This window comes from Puma concolor, chromosome B2 (assembly GCF_028749965.1).
Source record: "Puma concolor isolate L17-30 chromosome B2, mPumCon1.1.hap2, whole genome shotgun sequence".
Lineage (NCBI taxonomy): Eukaryota > Metazoa > Chordata > Mammalia > Carnivora > Felidae > Puma > Puma concolor.
The window spans coordinates 3,435,505-3,451,984 of NC_141671.1; the positions used below are offsets into that span (position 1 = coordinate 3,435,505).

General features: G+C 45.9%; 1 protein-coding gene and 6 non-coding genes across 7 annotated transcripts in view; 3 read left to right on the plus strand and 4 right to left on the minus strand.

Annotated features, from left to right (window-relative positions):
- The window catches only part of LOC147580609 (histone H2B type 1-C/E/F/G/I), a 505,297-nt gene that overhangs the window by 389,378 nt on the left and 99,439 nt on the right, over positions 1–16,480 (plus strand). The window lies entirely within an intron of this gene.
- TRNAV-AAC (transfer RNA valine (anticodon AAC)) lies at positions 619–691 on the plus strand. Its single transcript has one exon. It is a non-coding gene; the product is annotated as a tRNA-Val (tRNA).
- Positions 1,425–1,497, minus strand: TRNAV-AAC (transfer RNA valine (anticodon AAC)). Its single transcript has one exon. It is a non-coding gene; the product is annotated as a tRNA-Val (tRNA).
- On the minus strand, positions 5,738–5,811 carry TRNAT-AGU (transfer RNA threonine (anticodon AGU)). The gene has a single exon. It is a non-coding gene; the product is annotated as a tRNA-Thr (tRNA).
- TRNAV-UAC (transfer RNA valine (anticodon UAC)) lies at positions 10,880–10,952 on the plus strand. The gene has a single exon. It is a non-coding gene; the product is annotated as a tRNA-Val (tRNA).
- Positions 15,575–15,648, minus strand: TRNAI-AAU (transfer RNA isoleucine (anticodon AAU)). The gene has a single exon. It is a non-coding gene; the product is annotated as a tRNA-Ile (tRNA).
- TRNAI-AAU (transfer RNA isoleucine (anticodon AAU)) lies at positions 15,958–16,031 on the minus strand. Its single transcript has one exon. It is a non-coding gene; the product is annotated as a tRNA-Ile (tRNA).

The following is a 16,480-nucleotide window of genomic DNA, read 5'->3' on the forward strand; positions in this document are numbered from 1 at the left end:
TAGCGACGGCGGCGGGTATGGGACCCGAGCGCGCCCAGTGCGTAGCAGGAGCCCGTGACATGTCCCCGCCGCGCCGGGCCAGTGGCGTCGTGGGCACCGAGCCCCGCCAGGCAACGTCCCACGGTCTGGTCCCCACGGCCGTCCCCACTCCGCCCGGCACGCAGGTGGGCACACCCCCCTCTCGGGCCTCAGCTTCTGTGGGTCAAGCGGGGCCCGCACGCAACGGGCCCCTTCCACAGTCAGTCCACCGGATCCGGGTCAGTATCCCAGCCAGGACCCGTGTCTGGCACCCGGGAGATGCAGGTCACGGAGCCCTCTGAGGTCAGGTAAACGTAAACAGGATCCCCCCCCACCCCACCCCATGGAGGAATTTTCTGACACCCGCCAGACCCCGAGGCGGCCTACACTTTCTGTCCTGCATCTGGAAAGGCGTTCTTCCCCTAGACGGTGTTTCCTTGGAGCGAGTCACTGCCTCGAAGGTTCTTGCTTTTAGTCAAGAGAGAGGCGGAATAAGGTTGCTATTTCCCGGAAGGAAAGAGGCCTCCGGTGGGAACAAAGCCGGGAGACCCAGAGACCGGCTAGTCTCCATCCGGGAAGAGGCGAGCGGGGTGCGGCGTGGTTTCCGTAGTGTAGTGGTTATCACGTTCGCCTAACACGCGAAAGGTCCCCGGTTCGAAACCGGGCGGAAACAGCCGTCGACCCGCTTTTTCTCGCTTTACGCAATGCTTCCCAGCGCCACCCAGCACCCGGATCCGCTCCGGTGCCCTCTGCTCCGCACACAGAGCCCGGACGCCAGGTGCAGGGACAGCGTCCGGCGAGGACACGATGTGGGAAATGGACGGCGTCCGGGGAGCATCGCCCTTGGTTCCCGATGGTTTCCCCGTGGTCACATTTACTTCTGCGGGTCACTTCTGCGCACCGGCCCCTGCCTGTCCCCGGGTCAGCCCTGTGCCCGCGGCCCAGGCGGAAGCAGTAGGTGGACGCAAGGTCGTGCGGGGAACTCCTGGTGCCCTCGAGGAAGGCAGGCGATTCCCGGACAGGACGCAGCACTTAGCGTCACAGGAAGGTGATGCTGTTGGTAAAACCAGAGCAGGTTTTCGTGAAAAGGCTGCGTGAAGACAGAGGAGGCGTGGGCCCCGCGCGGAGGGTGCCCACTACGGGGTTGGGGACGGCTTATCCGCGGGGACCTGAGAGGTCTTGGGGTGCAGCCCGTGGGAGAGGGATGTGATGTTGAAGGGAAGCGGGGGGGGGCTAGGGGGGCAGGAGGTCTCCTGTTGTCAGAAAGCCTTTGGGGACGCAAGGGTCCGCGCTGGTGGCGTTGGGGCAGGTGGCAAAGGTGTGTGTTCGTGTGGGGTCCCGGGCAGGGCGCAGGGTCTCAGGCACTGGGAGCACTGGGCAAAGTGCGAAAAAAGCGAGCGGGCGGCTGTTTCCGCCCGGTTTCGAACCGGGGACCTTTCGCGTGTTAGGCGAACGTGATAACCACTACACTACGGAAACCGGCCTGCCGGAGCTGTTTCTAAAATCCTTCTAGAATGTCCTATGGAACGTACACCCATTTTCTGGGTGCCCCCAAACCCGGTAACTTTGAATGATTTTTCTTTATACGTATCGTCACTCACGATGACTCTCTTTCTCTTACACTTTTTGTTGTTAAAATAACAATACAGTAAACTCCCTAACTCGTAACCACGCATAACTGAAACCCAGAGTCCAAATTCCTTCCTAGGCTGCAGGCAGGGGTTCCCGGGAGGGGGGGGGGGGTGCTTGGGGTCCGCATCTCTTCTGACCTGGAAAAGCTGGGGACCCCCAGACCTGCCGGGCCATGCTGGAAACTCCGCCTAGCGCGGGTGGGGGACCGTCCCAGTTTACTGCTGGGCGGGGTGACAAAGGGAGCCCTTTGGGCGTCCCTGTGACTGGACTTCGTGTCCCCGCTTCCGCTCTGGGTGCCAGTGCTCAGGGACCGTGTCAGTCTGCCGAGGGAGTTTGTTTTCCTCCTCGTGTACCCTGACGTCCGTCACTCTTTCTCCCTTCCCAGCATTTGTCTGGGACTAGAAGGTGCTCACTGCAAAATGATCTGTCTTCAAACCCATCGTGAGAAATTCGCGGCAGGACCGCGCTGTGACTGCATCGGTCAGAGACGGCAAAGCTGGAAAACCCCTCCCGTAACTCAAACTCGGACGGGTCTCAATGCTGTCGGAAACAGAAGCGAGGCAGTATTTCCTAGAGGGCAGGATCTTCAGTCTTACTTTTTCTTCTGACATCGAGTGGACAGCATAACTTCTGGTTCATTTTTTTGAAAAATAAGTTGATTAGATATTTATTTTAAAGGAATTAATGAGCAGCCCACAAGGTGCCCAATCCTGACCTAGGCTCTGGAGGTACCAGGTGTCCTGAAAAATCGGACAAGCCTGGGGAAGCAAAGGGCATGTGCACTGATTATTATAATATGATTGCACAAAATAAGTTATTTTATTTTTTAGTGTTTATTTTTGAGACAGAAAAAGAGAGACAGAGACAGAGAAAGAAGGGGGGAGAGGGGCAGAGAGAGAGGGAGACACAGAATCGGAAGCAGGCTCCAGGCCCCCAGCTGTCAGCACAGAGCTGGATGCAGGCCTCAAGGTCACCAACTCCAAGATCATGGCCTGAGCCAAAGTTGGAAGCTAAAGGGACTGAGCCCCCCTGCCCCCCCCCATTTATTTTTAAAATTGCCAAATAAAACTACAGAGATAAATGCTCATGCTTTTTCACAGATGCATACAAATGAGACAATTTTGCAACTCCTAATGATTAGGAAAGACTGTCGGAAGAAGTGATCACCGATCTGAGACTTGATAGATGAAAAGAAATACATTGGTGGAGCAGAGGTGAAGTGAGGCCTGGGGGTGGGGAGGAGGGATCGGCATTAGGGGCAGCATGGTAGGTCCCGGGCCAGGGCACATGCCATGGGACCTAGGAGTAATGAGCACTCATTAACTTGAGTTGGTAGAGATAGGATTTCAGTTAAAGATATGACATATTGATGAATTTCCAGGTCTCATTTGGGATCGAATTGTAGAGAACAAACATTCTCCTTTATTATATTTAAATACTCACCTCTCCCAGCAGAGTTTCATAGCACTGTTTATTATTTTTATTTCTAACAGAAGTCAGTATTCCACTACAAGAGATCTACAAAATAAGTCTTCTGAGACATAACATTCCTTCCAAATGGCTCACAAAAGGAGACATCAGCCCGTTAGACCTTTAGGGGGAGAAGCAAGAAAGGAAGGAAATGAAACTGATTGTTTGAGAAACGTTGTGCACATCACCAAGAGTGGGGAGCATGGCACTTATGGAGTATGACAAAAGCTTTAAAAGTGTTTTTTAGAATGTAGAAGAAATAGAGCAGATAAACAAGAAAATCTCAAGTCTTGGGGTTTAAAGTTTTTTTTCCAGCTGTATTATTTTTTTTAGAGTTATCTAACTAGTAAGTGCACCAAGAGTTTTCAGATTTAAAAGCACTTTTTTATTTTATTTTTTTAATTTACATCCAAATTAGTTAGCATATAGTGCAACACTGATTTCAGGAGTAGATTCCTTAAAAAGCATTTTTAAAAAGCAGTTGCCTCCAGCTTTTTTTTAAAAAAAGGAATCTTGTGTGCTTTGCCATTCTTTTTTATCCTCTCCTCTTTCAGATACAATCATATTACTCCTCCTTCCAAAATTTCTGGTATATTCCACAGTCCCTTAACACATTCGAAGGAGAAAACAGTTACAACGTTAACTGATTTACACTAATTTATATTAGAGTTTTTCCCTCGTTCCTTTCTTTCATTTCTTTTGAACTGGATTGGATGAAAGGCAAATGAGTAGACAACTCCAGGTTTACTAATGGGTGTGGAAAATAGTTATAAACATATAAAAAAAACAGAACTCAAAACCACAACGACTGAGGTGCTGGGAAAACTGGACAGCCTCGTGCAAAAGAATGCGGGTAGAGCATTATTTATACCACACACAAGAATGAACTCAACGTGGGTTAAAGACTTGAATGTAGGACCTCAAGCCACAAAATTCTGGAAGAAAACACAGGCAGTAGGTTCCTTGACATCAGTCTTAGCTGTGTGTCTGTGGATCCAACTCCACACGCAAGGGAATCAAGCAAAAATAAACAAATGGGACTACATCCAACCAAAAAGCTTTTGCACTGCGAAGGAAACCATCCGTTCAAATGAAGACAACTTCCTGAATGGAAGAAGATATGTGTAAATCATCTATTTGATAAAGCGTTAATACCCCAAACATATAAAGAACTCACACAACTCAACAATAAGAAAACGACCTGATTAAAAGATGGGCAGGTGATCTGAATAGATATTTTTGTAAAGAAGTTATACGGATGGCCAACAGGTACGTGAAAAGATGTTCAACATGACTACTGGAAACGCAAATTAAAAGCAAATGAGATATCACCTCACACCCGTCAGAAGAATTGTTATCAAAAAGGCAAGAAATAACAAGTGTCAGAGAGAACGTGGACTGTGAGACGCTTAACCGACTGAGCCACCCAGGCGCCCCTGTTGCAGCATGATTTACAATAAGCAAGACACAGAAACAACCTGAGCGTTCGTCAATAGGTGAATGGATGGGGAAAATGTGGTATATATACAGTGGAACAGTATTCAACCATAGAGGAGAATGAAATCTTGCCATTTTTGACAACATGGATGGACCTCAAGGATATTACACTTATGGGGAAAGAAGTCGGAGAAAGACGAATACTGTATGATCTCGCGCATATGTGAGAGTCTAAGAAACAACACGAATGAACAAACAAAACAATATAAAAACAAACTCATAGAGGCAGAGAGCAGGCTCGTGGTTACCAGGGGGTAAGGGGATTCGAGAGCAGGCAGAATGGAAGAAGAGGGTCAGTTGTATGGTAATGAAAGGGAACTAGAATTTTGGCCGTGATCACTTTGTAGTACAAACAGATGTCTAATTATAATGTTCACTTGAAAGTTATCTGGTATTATATAGCAATTTTACCTTGGGGGGGGGGGGGCAAAAGCCACAACCAGTGAAGCTAGATCACTAAGTCACTAGCCTTTCTAAACCAAATAGGGTCCTTGTAACAGTGGCATAGACATCAGTCACCCGAGACTTGTATGAATGCTGGATTTCAAGCCCCATCCAAGATGCGGTGAATTAAATCTTTCATTTTAATGGAACGCCAGGTAATTCACGTCCTCGCCAAGGTTTGAGAAGCATGGCTCTGGTCCAAGACACGATTCACTATTCGGTGGGCCAAAGAGCGATCTGATGCAAAATTGGGGATGGGGGAGGGGGAAATGGCCATTCAAGGAGCCAGTCAAGAAAAACAGCTGTTTACAACGTCCTAGTTGGGAAAGATTCTAGGGGGCGAAAATGACGAAGACAGTCACAGAGGTCATGTATAACCTAAGTGGTGAGTGTCTGAGGTTTGGTCTAAAATGGCAAAAGAAGACCAAGGGGCAAACCCCACTTTTCCTAGGCAATCCCAGTGCCCAGGTCATAGTCATAGAACAAGATCTGAGTTTCTCAGCTCTCAGCACAGATATTTCGGCATTTCTATCACTGTCCTGTTGGGAGAAGTGTGTTTTTGTTTTTAAAGAAGAGTCTTCCCCTAATGCTGTCCCTTCCACCTCTGGTGCTTCAGGGATGTGAATTCAAATTCTCTCCACTTCTCAGCTACTAAATCACAAAAGCTCGTGTGGAAAGGCCCCGCTGGGAGTCGAACCCAGGATCTCCTGTTTACTAGACAGGCGCTTTGACCAGCTAAGCCACGGAGCCCACAGCGAGAGCAGTCTCCTTTGTATGTAATTTGAGGGTGATGTCACTGTTTGGTCTGACCAATGTGGTTCTCGAGAATGTTTGCCCAACAAAAGCGCATCCAAACGAATTCTCAGGATCTTGATCACGTTTTCTTACTTTCTCCCGAAAGGTGCACAGCAGTGTCGATACGCTGCACCAGGAATAAAAACTTCCTCAGCCACTGGACCGTTGCAGTAGGCAGCCAGACGGTCGCGCTTCCCGGAGTCTTCACAACTGCTTGGTATGGAAGGTGGGTTCAGCTTGGACTCTGCCACACGGGGGACAATGGTGCCTCTCAGCCGAGCCGACCCAAGGCTTTCCGGAAGTGAATCACTTGGCGAAATGCTGGCGCTCAGGCGCTGGCGGTTCTCTTCCCTTTGTCGCTCAGCGGTGGCCGTTTATCCCACGTGCAACTATGTTCCGTATTCGCGGAGAGTGGCAGTCTGCTGTGGCACATGGGAGGCATTAAAAATACACCACGCTTCTTAAATTCCACACCTGGCATGCTAACTGCAATTTAAGTAGAAACTTGGAAAAAATTAAGAAAGAAATTATATACGAATATCAAAACACATGAGAACTTTACTGGCGTATTATTTTCTTACACTTTCCCTCCAAGCAGTATTGGATAGACGTCTTCTTACTCTCACCCTCCTTTTTCCTCTTTAAAGTTGATAGCGATCCCTTTCTTTCCGAAAAACGGATACTAAACATTACCCGGGAAAAGGCATATGTTCTCATTCCAAGAAACTGGAGCTGGACAAATCCTTGAGATCGTTTCTATCCTTGGGACAACGCTGGGGGAGTGCGCTGTGACACGCGCCAGTTAAACACACGGATCTATAATACAATCCCACAAACTTCTAGAAATAATTCCTCAGCCCGTGGTTGGGAGCAGAGTCGCTGGGCCCCGGCTGCTGGCCCCGCCGGCGACATCCAGGCAGGGGTGGGGGTGGGGAGGGCAGGGGGTGGTGGTGCAGAAAGCCCTTAGCTGGAAGAGGACAGGCGGAAAGGAAAAGCCCCAAAAGATCAGTGAAGGCGACCTCCAGGCCTGGTCCTGCAAAGAGGAAGATCAGGTGACAATTTTGCGGCACTTCCTGGGGGCGGGAAGTGCAAATAAAATGGAAAAGAGTGACATGAGGGAACTGGGAAACTGAGGGTTGAGGCTTAAAACCAGCAGAGTCCAGAGTCTGGTGTTGCCGGAGAGGGAGAAGACAAATCTGATATGCCAGAACTACAGGGAGTCCCAGCCCTGCTCCCTGGTAGCTCCCGCCTGTAAATCCATAGGGAGGGTGTAATCGACCATTCGTAAATGTAAATAACAGCCCATACCTGACATAGACTAGTCAGGAAATTCCACCTCCTCTCTCTCTCTTCGTATTGAGATAAACGTAACCGCTTTCTCGACACAGGTGGAATTAGGTGCTGGTTGTCTTCCTGTACGACCAGAAAGTGGGGGATGACTGGATTAGGGAGGCTTTGTCTTGTGTGCGAACCTTACTTCCACTGTGTAGTGTGGTCAACATCAGGAGAGACGAGGGAACAGCGGAGCCAATTTCTCTCCGAGTCATTCTCTGCTCGCCTAAATCGTGGAGGAAGAAAGACACTTGCTAAAAGGACAAGAGCAAGCCAGCCCGTGGTTGAATCTCGAAAGTCTGGGTTGATTTTTAGACGAGATACTCACTGCGTCCCTCAACCTTCTCCAGGAAACACCTTCAAAACGCCTTTCTCATTAGCAAGCATCTGTGGTCCAGGAAGATGTGATTGGTTTAGAGACACAGACAGACATGAGGTGCTCAAGTGTGTGATTCGGGGACTCAGACCAATTCATCTTGTGCTCAGTTTCCCAGACGTACATTCCTTTATTTTTTCATAATAAAGAGCATGTGATGTTATCCTTTAGAACATTTTTATGTATGATAGGATGGATGTCATTCCCCTAAGGTCTTTTTGCTTTTGGATATATCTTCGTGTCTGTCTCCTTTCGAGCTTGTGAAATACCATGTTGCAGTTGGTTGATCTCTGCACTTTCACCTCAATTTGATTTGTCATATCCCTGAGGATGTGAATGAATCCTAAGACTTATAGTTTTTAACTCCTAATGGTGACTGCCAAGTTGATTCATTTACTTTTTGGTATTCTATCAATTTAAACAGATAAAATACTGCGAAGATATCGTATGTTATTCCATCATTCGAGAAAGTAACCAAGCAATAAATCCAGCATGCAAGAAACTGTAGCAGAGGTTAGAAATAGCACACCCTCAGAGGACGATTACATGTGTGGGAGAAAACATGTTTTTTAATATGGTAGACTAAATAACAATCCACTATCACGATATTCTATCCTACATGTTTCTCTTTTTTTTTATCCTATGTGTTTCTCTCTCTCTCAAACTATACTGCAGAGGGACCAAGCCAATTGCATTAGTAAACTTCCCTCACTGCATTTTTGCATATAATAGGCACCAAAGGCACTAATATATTTACAACTCGTGTAAGGGTTAAATTGTAGTGTAGGGCTAAGCTAGAGCTTGAGAGATAACAGCTTTGTGCTGACACTGAAGGTTAAGAGATAACAGCCTTGCTTTACTCTTGTAAATTACACTTCATACGCTTGTAAATTAGGCTTCACCAATTAAGGGAACAAAAGTTCAAAGAAAAGTGGGCCAGAGGCAGGGTCAAGGAGATCAACTCGTTGCGGCTTAATGGCAGAAGGTCTAAAATAATCACCCCATCCGGGAACTGTTTCCACCTCATCTGGGAACTATTTCTTTGTTCTGTTCCCAGGTGATGATAAGACGATGTGGTCGGCTATAAAAATTCTGTACCCCGGCTGTTCGAGGCTGCACTCTGATCAAAAGTGTCGGTCCCGATCGGTCGGCCTTGCCTCTCGTAGCAACAAACTTTGCTGTGACTGTCATTGGTGCCCTTAGCATTCTGTTTCAGGAGTCGTGTGGATGCAACACTGGTAAATAACATTGAAAATGTTTAGATGCACATAAAAAATAAGTAAGAACTTATTTCAATAAGAACTAGTTTCAATAGAAACTCAACCTTCCAGCCTACACAGAAACTAGTTATATTTAATGGTTTTTTTCAGAAATGTCTTGAGCTATAGGTCTCACTTGAACAGAACTGCTTTAACTGATTTATATTAAATACTGAAATTTTATAATAAACGATAAGAGCAGTAGAGAAACTGTTTCTAACATGAACACACAAAGGAACCCCTGGTACATAAAGGGAAAATGCCATCATTTAAGAAGTCCTGATATTATTGTATACAAAAAGCAAACAATTTGAATAGGGACATCAAGCGCTTTGTTAGTTATCTTAACTCTTAAGTATTTTTGCAGTAGCCCAATGTAAAAAGGATTGGTAGGTGATGTGGGTATAAAGTGTATCTTAACTATTTGAAATTCAGTATTTTACACACATTTCATCCTCCTTTTCAATCCGTTCTTAGTTTCTAAATAAATTGGAGTACTGAAATAAGGCACTGTATTTTCTCCTTCGTACATTTTACAAACTGTTACACTTTCAGGGATGTGGGGATTATCGCTAGGATATTACGGGTGCTCTTGGTCCCGGCCTGGGTGGAGGCTGTCTGGTCTTCCAAAATTCATCTTTCTCACTGCAGCATCTGAAGTTCAAGTTGCCTCCATTTTGGAAGTTGCTTCCACCGAATTCATTAAAACCTCCATGGTCTTTCTTTCCTAGACTGTCATCTAAAAAGAGCCACTCTCTCCTTTCCATGACAAGTGTCTGGCTGGCTCACACACCTCTGCAATTTACTCTTACTTTTGTACCATGGGTGCCTTGACACCTAGCATGTACTGGAACGTGATATGTATTTGGAACAGCTTCAAGGACTTCATCACATCTTTTGCTACTGGCTCAGGCTCCTCCTGCTGCCTGGGGGAGTGTGGCGGTATTTCTAGAGCGTGTATTGTAAGTCCTGGAGGGGGATGGGGTACCGGCCGAAATGTCAGCACTGTTCTGGTCTCCAGGCGGTTGAACGCGTGAGATACAGAGCCCCACAGTCCCGCAGAGGACAGTTTAGATACAACACCACCTGCTGTAACTCGCTGACATTCCTGGAAACCACACGCGCTCCTTTGTGCCTTCACGTCGCCACCAGACGTATGTCTGGCTCATGTCTAAAGATCCTTTGTGCTCTTTCTTTGCTCTGATATTCTTTGATGCTCACATCTAATGAAAGATGAAATAAAGGCTATGTGCGGGCCACGGCTGCTGCTGCTGCTGCTCTCTCTCTCTCTCTCTCTCACAGAGGCAGCCCCGCACGCCCACTCAGTCTCCGTGTCTGAGAACTTTTCCTTCCGTGCGCAGACATGTGGGGGCACAAAGAAATAAGCCAGCAGCACACATACTCCAGCCATGTCAAGGCCGCGAACTTGCCGTTCGCGGAGACAAGGCATATAAACAACCTCACGACCCTTTTCCAAGGTCTGCAAGTTCTAAGCTGATTTCACAGCAACACTAGATCTGTGTTGATGCTGATCTTAATGGATGTGGTTTTTGATCTTGTCTATTGAAACATGCAGGAGTTTCAGGACAAGGGGCAGAGAAGGAGTTCATGCGGCTGCTGCTGAATTCAAGGATAGTTTCCATGAAATATAAATGCACTTTTTTAGTGTCATCTCAAGAAGGATATATATATTTTTTTACCTTTGTATTTACTGCTGTATCCCAGAGCCTTGAAAAGTGTCTGGAGCATAGTAAGCTCTCAATAAATATGGGCAGAAAAACAATAAATGTTGACCAGACTAAGAGTGTCCCAGGAGGATAGAAAAATGGAGGGTGTCTCCGAACATTTGAAGTCATTTTCATACTATATTTTCAGGTGACAGTATTCATTAAGACTTTCAAACTTGTGTATGTAATGTTCATCTGTCCCACACATGCTCCCCGGGCCAAGTTCACAGGACTTCGTTCTCAATCATAATAACAATCTATACCTAATTTTGGTCTTCTTTTCTTACCTTGATTCTAGTAAGAGCACCTAGGAAGACAGGTTACCCCCAGGTTCCATGGTGTAGTGGTTAGCACATCTGCCTTACACGCAGAAGACCCTGGGTTCGATTCCCAGTGGAACCACAAACTTACCTTGGCTTCCATTCAGGAGAGGTTTGGAAGGTTCCTCTTTTCCTTCCAGACACTTAGATGGCCAAGAACCCAGTGGGTTGTGCGCTCAGTTTCCCCTTCTGGACACTCGCCCAACTGGGCTGTGCAGCGTGGGGCCACGCTGGCTTGCACAGAGGATTTCCCTGGCTTTCGTGATGGTTGGGGGAAAACCATCAGCAGCAAATGTGGAGTATTTTAAATGAGTGCACAGCCAGGGCCTGACTGGAAAGATTATTATTTTCATTCCATCCTAGTTACAATGTTAAGGACTTAAAATTGCAGAAACAACATCTACTTTAGCAGGTTTGAGCAGTGTATTAAAGGAACCCCAAGTGTTGGATGCCAGAAACGGGAAGGCTCCAGTTTTCATGCAATTAGACATGTGCAGTTTCCCACAGAAGCAGATTTTAAGGAGAGCAGATCAGACGTTGTTTTGTGGTTTTGTAAGGAAACATGAACTTTCACGCTCTAGAGGGCAGAGAGTTGCTACAGCACCCACGTGAGGAAATTTGGCACTATTAAATACAATGGAAAACACACTTATTTTTTTTTTTAAAGTACTATGTGATTTTTTAATGTCTCCTCATTTCGGTGGTAATCTAAAACCTGAGGATAATAACAATCGCCCAGATCTGAATTTCTCCACGTATTACAACACACGCACACAACATTAAAGCCATACCTTCTCCCCAACTAGAAGACAGACTTCAAGTTCCCTGTAAAGGAGAACTAAAAACACCCACGTCAAGCAGATCTGCCTTTCAAGAGCTCCCAAAGGCGACTCTCTGTGGAGAATGGAAGGAGCTCCAGAAAAGCCATCTAGAAGTAAGAAAATGGGGACTGAGATCCCAACATTCAGCTAAAATTCCCCTCCTCTCAAATAGAAATTTCAGCTTAAAACACTGGGAAGGAACCTGGGCACGCACGCCAGTCCTGAGACGGTAGCAGCAGCAGAAACTTCTGGGGGAGAAGAAAGTGAGGAGAAGCCCTCCGCGGAGAGTAGCTGGTAAAGGAAAAAAGAAGGAAGGGGGGGATTCAGAATCCCCCAAGACCAAAGGAAACATAAAAATCGGAAGACACAGAACTCTTTCCCAGTGGATCCCCAGCCCTCTCCCCAAAGACATCCATTAAAGATACTGTATTTTTATGTAGGGATAGAAGAGGATGGCCTTGAACTAGGAATCCTGTAAACGATCCCAAGTCTCTTCCCACAATATCTGAACAAGCTTTATTTATGCAAAGCTACTATAATATAAGAAAACCCCAAGGCAAAACATTTTAGCTGATGAAAATTCCTCCAAAAAGTGAAAAAGCAGAAGAAAACTGTAACACAGCTCTCAAAATTGAATCAGCCATCCTCAAATAAGCATTTTTTGGATTTGAAAAAAATCACACGAAGTCAGAAATACAAAAAATTAAAACAAAAAGAAAAAGCGTCAATAAAATGTCATAATAATTAAATTTATAATCCAGGAAGTTTCTGTGATAGAAGAAGTCCAGGACCAGATTGGGGGAAAAACAAGTTATGTAAGGGTAAATAGATGGGGGTAACTGTTACAACAAAAATGCAAACCATCGTAGGTGTCACAAGAAACTTCTTAAATGAGAAAAGAAATATCAGGGGTGTCTGGGTGGCTCAGTCGGTTGAACTCATTATTAGTTATGGAGAATGCCAATTAGTGCCACAAGGAGATAATACTTTAAGTCTATTTAAATGTTTCAAATAGGCTGTCTAAAATTTAAAAGTCTGGCAATACCAAATGTTGGAGAAGTCTGGAGCAAATGGAGCTCTCACAAAGTATTAATTGGAAAGTAAAATGGTCTTACCATTTTGGAGAATATTTCGTAGCTTCTTATAAAGTCAAACAGACGTTGACCAAATGACCCAGCAATTCTAGGTATTTACCCCAAAAGAAATGAACTCCTAGGTATTTACCCCAAAAGAAATGAAAACATTGCTGGGTAATTTTATGTGTCAACAAGTCTAGGCCACAGTATTCAGATATTTGGCCAAATACTAGTTTAGATGTTGCTGCAAAGATGTTTCTTGGATGAGATTAACATTTAACCAGTAGGTTTTGAGTAAAGCGAATTACCCTTCATAACGTGAGTGGCCTCATCCAATCAGTTGAAGGCCTTGAAAAAAGAAAGACCTTTCTCTCCTGAGGAAGGGGGAATTCTGCCAGTACACTGTAAAAATTTTTTTAAATTTATTTGTTTTGAGAGAGAGACAGAGAGAGTGTGCGCTTGCACGAGAGGGGTGGGGCAGAGACAGAGGGAGAGAGAGAGAGAGAGAGAGAGAGAGAGAGAGAGAGAGTCCCAAGCAGGCCCTATGCTGCCAGTACAGAGCCCGATGTGGGTCTTGAACCCGTGAATTGTGAGATCCTGACCTGAGCCAAAAGCAAGAGTCAGGCACTTAACCACCTGAGCACCTTGCCTTTAGGCTGGAGCTTTAACCTCAGATCTTTCCTGCGTCTCCACTCTGCTGATCTACCCCGCAGATGTGGGCTTGCCCGACCCTCACAACTGCCTGCGCCAGTTCTTTAAGATCTCTCTCTCTCTCTCTCTCTCTCTCTCTCTCTCTTTTTCTGGAGAACCCTGACTAATACAACATACGTCCACACAAAGACTTGTGACATTAATCTTCATATGAAAAAGTCTATTCACATGTGAATGGAAAACAGACGGTGATATGTCTGTACAGGGACTGCAATTCAGCAAGAAAATGGAACAAGCGACTGATACATGCAGCAACATGAATGAATCTCAAAGATATCGGGCTGAGCAAAGGAAGCCGGAAACATGAGAGTACGTACTACATGGCCTATAAGAAATTCTGGACAAGGCAAAGCCATCATGATAGAAAGAACATCTATAGTCGCCTGGGGCTGGGATGGGGGTATAACCGAGTAGAAAGGGTATGTAAGTTTCCTATTGTGATTGTAACAAATTACCACAAATTCAGTGCTTGAAAACAACATACACTTACTTTCCTCCTGTCCTGGAGGTCAGTCCAACATGGGTCAGCGGTACTGCATTGCTTGGTAAGCTCTAGAGGGAATTTTGTTTCCTTGCTTTGTCCAACTTCTAGACGCTGCTGGCATTCCTTGGCTAACAGCACTGCACCTCTTCAACCTCTATTTCTATGTCACATCTCCTTCTGTGACCCTGACCCCTCTTAGAAGGGCCCTTGTGATGACATTGGACCCCATCTAGATAATTCAGGAAAATCACTTCATTTTAAGATCCTTAGTCACATGTGCAAAGTCCCTTTTGCCACGCAAAATAATATATTCATAGACCTCAGGGATTAGGAGGTGGACATCTTTGGGGGGACATTCTTCTAACTACCACAAAGCACAGAGGAGGTTTGGGGGATTGTAACGGTTAAATTGTAGTGTAGGGCTAACGTGTAGCTTGAGAGATAACAGCTTTGTTCTGACACTGATAATAAACTTACCAAATTCTACACTTAAAATGGGTGCATTTTATTGTATGTAAATTATCCCATAATAAAGCTTGTTTTAAAATGGAAGAATCGGAATCTTACACACACCGTTTCGAATTCTGCTTTTTTCACATAGTCATACATCTCCAGCATTTACCAGACACAGAATAGCGGCTAATTATTGCATTCTGAAGAGTGGAGCGATTTAAACAAATTTGTTAATAATGCACAATTTTCTTTAGGGGTCGGGCAGAAAGTGCTTTGCTTGAACATTTCCGCCTGTTCTCAAGTTTCCCCAAGCTGCCTCCCTGTGTGCATTCCCTCCAACAGTGATACAAAAGGTTAGAACGTTTCAGGTTCAACTTTGCTGACTATGCCAACTTGTTTGAAACTACGCTTTCATTTCGCCAAAGGCACAGTATCCAAAGTGTTGCTTGAAAGCTCTCAAAACACTGATAAGATGCCACCTTATATAGCTAAGTGAAGAAGGCAAATTGAGCGCATATGCTGACTCTTAGGGGAAGAAGAGAAAACAAGAGTTTATGTAAATATTTGCTTGTGCAAAGGGAATACCTAAGGGGTCTCCTATAGAAGTTGGAAATCACCAGTGGGTGCATGACAGGGGCGGGAGGCTTTTCACTGTACCTTTTAATATTTTCTAACTTTGGAACACATGAATATATTTTTACCCCCAAAGTAAACGTTTTAACGGTGAGCCCGCTGTCAGAATGTTTACAACGAAGCTGCCTTTCTTTCCTCCTGTGTCGATATTAATAGGAGCCTGCTTCCCATATAGCTTCAAACATCTCGTTTCATCTCTCATTCAACTAGTGAAGCCCCAAGTGTGGACGTGCACAAAGCGCGGGTGGTCTTACAATTTCTTCCCAGTTGGAAATAATCCAAACAGGCCAGTTTCCGTTGCAAGAATCAGTTTCCCGATGGAAAAAAAAAATCGCACAAAGGTAATTTTTTTCTTTTTCCAGGTCCCTGCTGACCTTTGTGGACAGAAATCAAACAAGGACCTACTAAAGCAGGGAAGTCAGAGAACCGTGTTCAAATTCTCTAAATTCCGCATTGGTTGAGGCCTGGGGATGAGTCCTGGACTGACGGACTCCGGTGTTTAAACGTAACAAAAGCCGCCCCCATGTGGCCAGTACGGGTCTCGAACCCGCGACCTTGGCGTTATTAGCACCACGCTCTAACCAGCTGAGCTAACCGGCCACCGAGGAAGGACCTCTCGGTCTGCGGGACGTGTTACATAAGCCAAAACCAATTCAGTTTTTTTCCCCAACACAAACCAAGGAATTCTCTCTCATCCTGGCCCCGCCTTGCCTAAATGTACCCGCTCTACTTTGTTCAATGTCTTTTAAAAACACTTTCTATTCTAGCTTTCGTTTGTTACTTCTTAAAATCATAATAACAAGACGTGAAGGTCCCACAGCTCCACGCAAGTGTTTGATTTCAGCAGTTGGGTCCACCCGGGTCGGGTAGGGGAACTGCGCGCGCAGCGACGGTAAAACGGTGTCTGCCTGGCCCGTACGGGGATCGAACCCGCGACCTTGGCGTTATTAGCACCACGCTCTAACCAACTGAGCTAACCGGCCACCCGACGGAAGGGTGGCCTCTATTGTGATGATGTAAACAAAAATCCTGGACACCGGTTCTTCAAGTTGGAGGAGAGGGAGGAAGGGGGAGGGGAGAGAGGAGAGGGAGGGGAGGAGGGGAGGAGGAAAGGGAGGACAAAACAAAAAAATGCCAAAGACGGACAGTTTTTAAAAAAAAGTCCCGCCTTCTTCCCATTTCGCTCTCCCCCACCGCGGAGATGGGAAAAGCAGAGAAGGTTAACTCGTGGCTTGAATGGACGAACCCTCCTGTCGCGAGTCTTTCTCAGATCCCGGTTCTGACCCGAGAGGATTCGGACCAAAGCCGCCCGGCGGGGCTTCCTTTCTCCCACCCACGTGTCGCAGCCTTGTCTTCCTGAAATTGATTTCCAGTTCTTCAATCTGGACGCAGATCCTTGGTCGGACGTACGTAGTGTGCGTGTTTCCCTTCA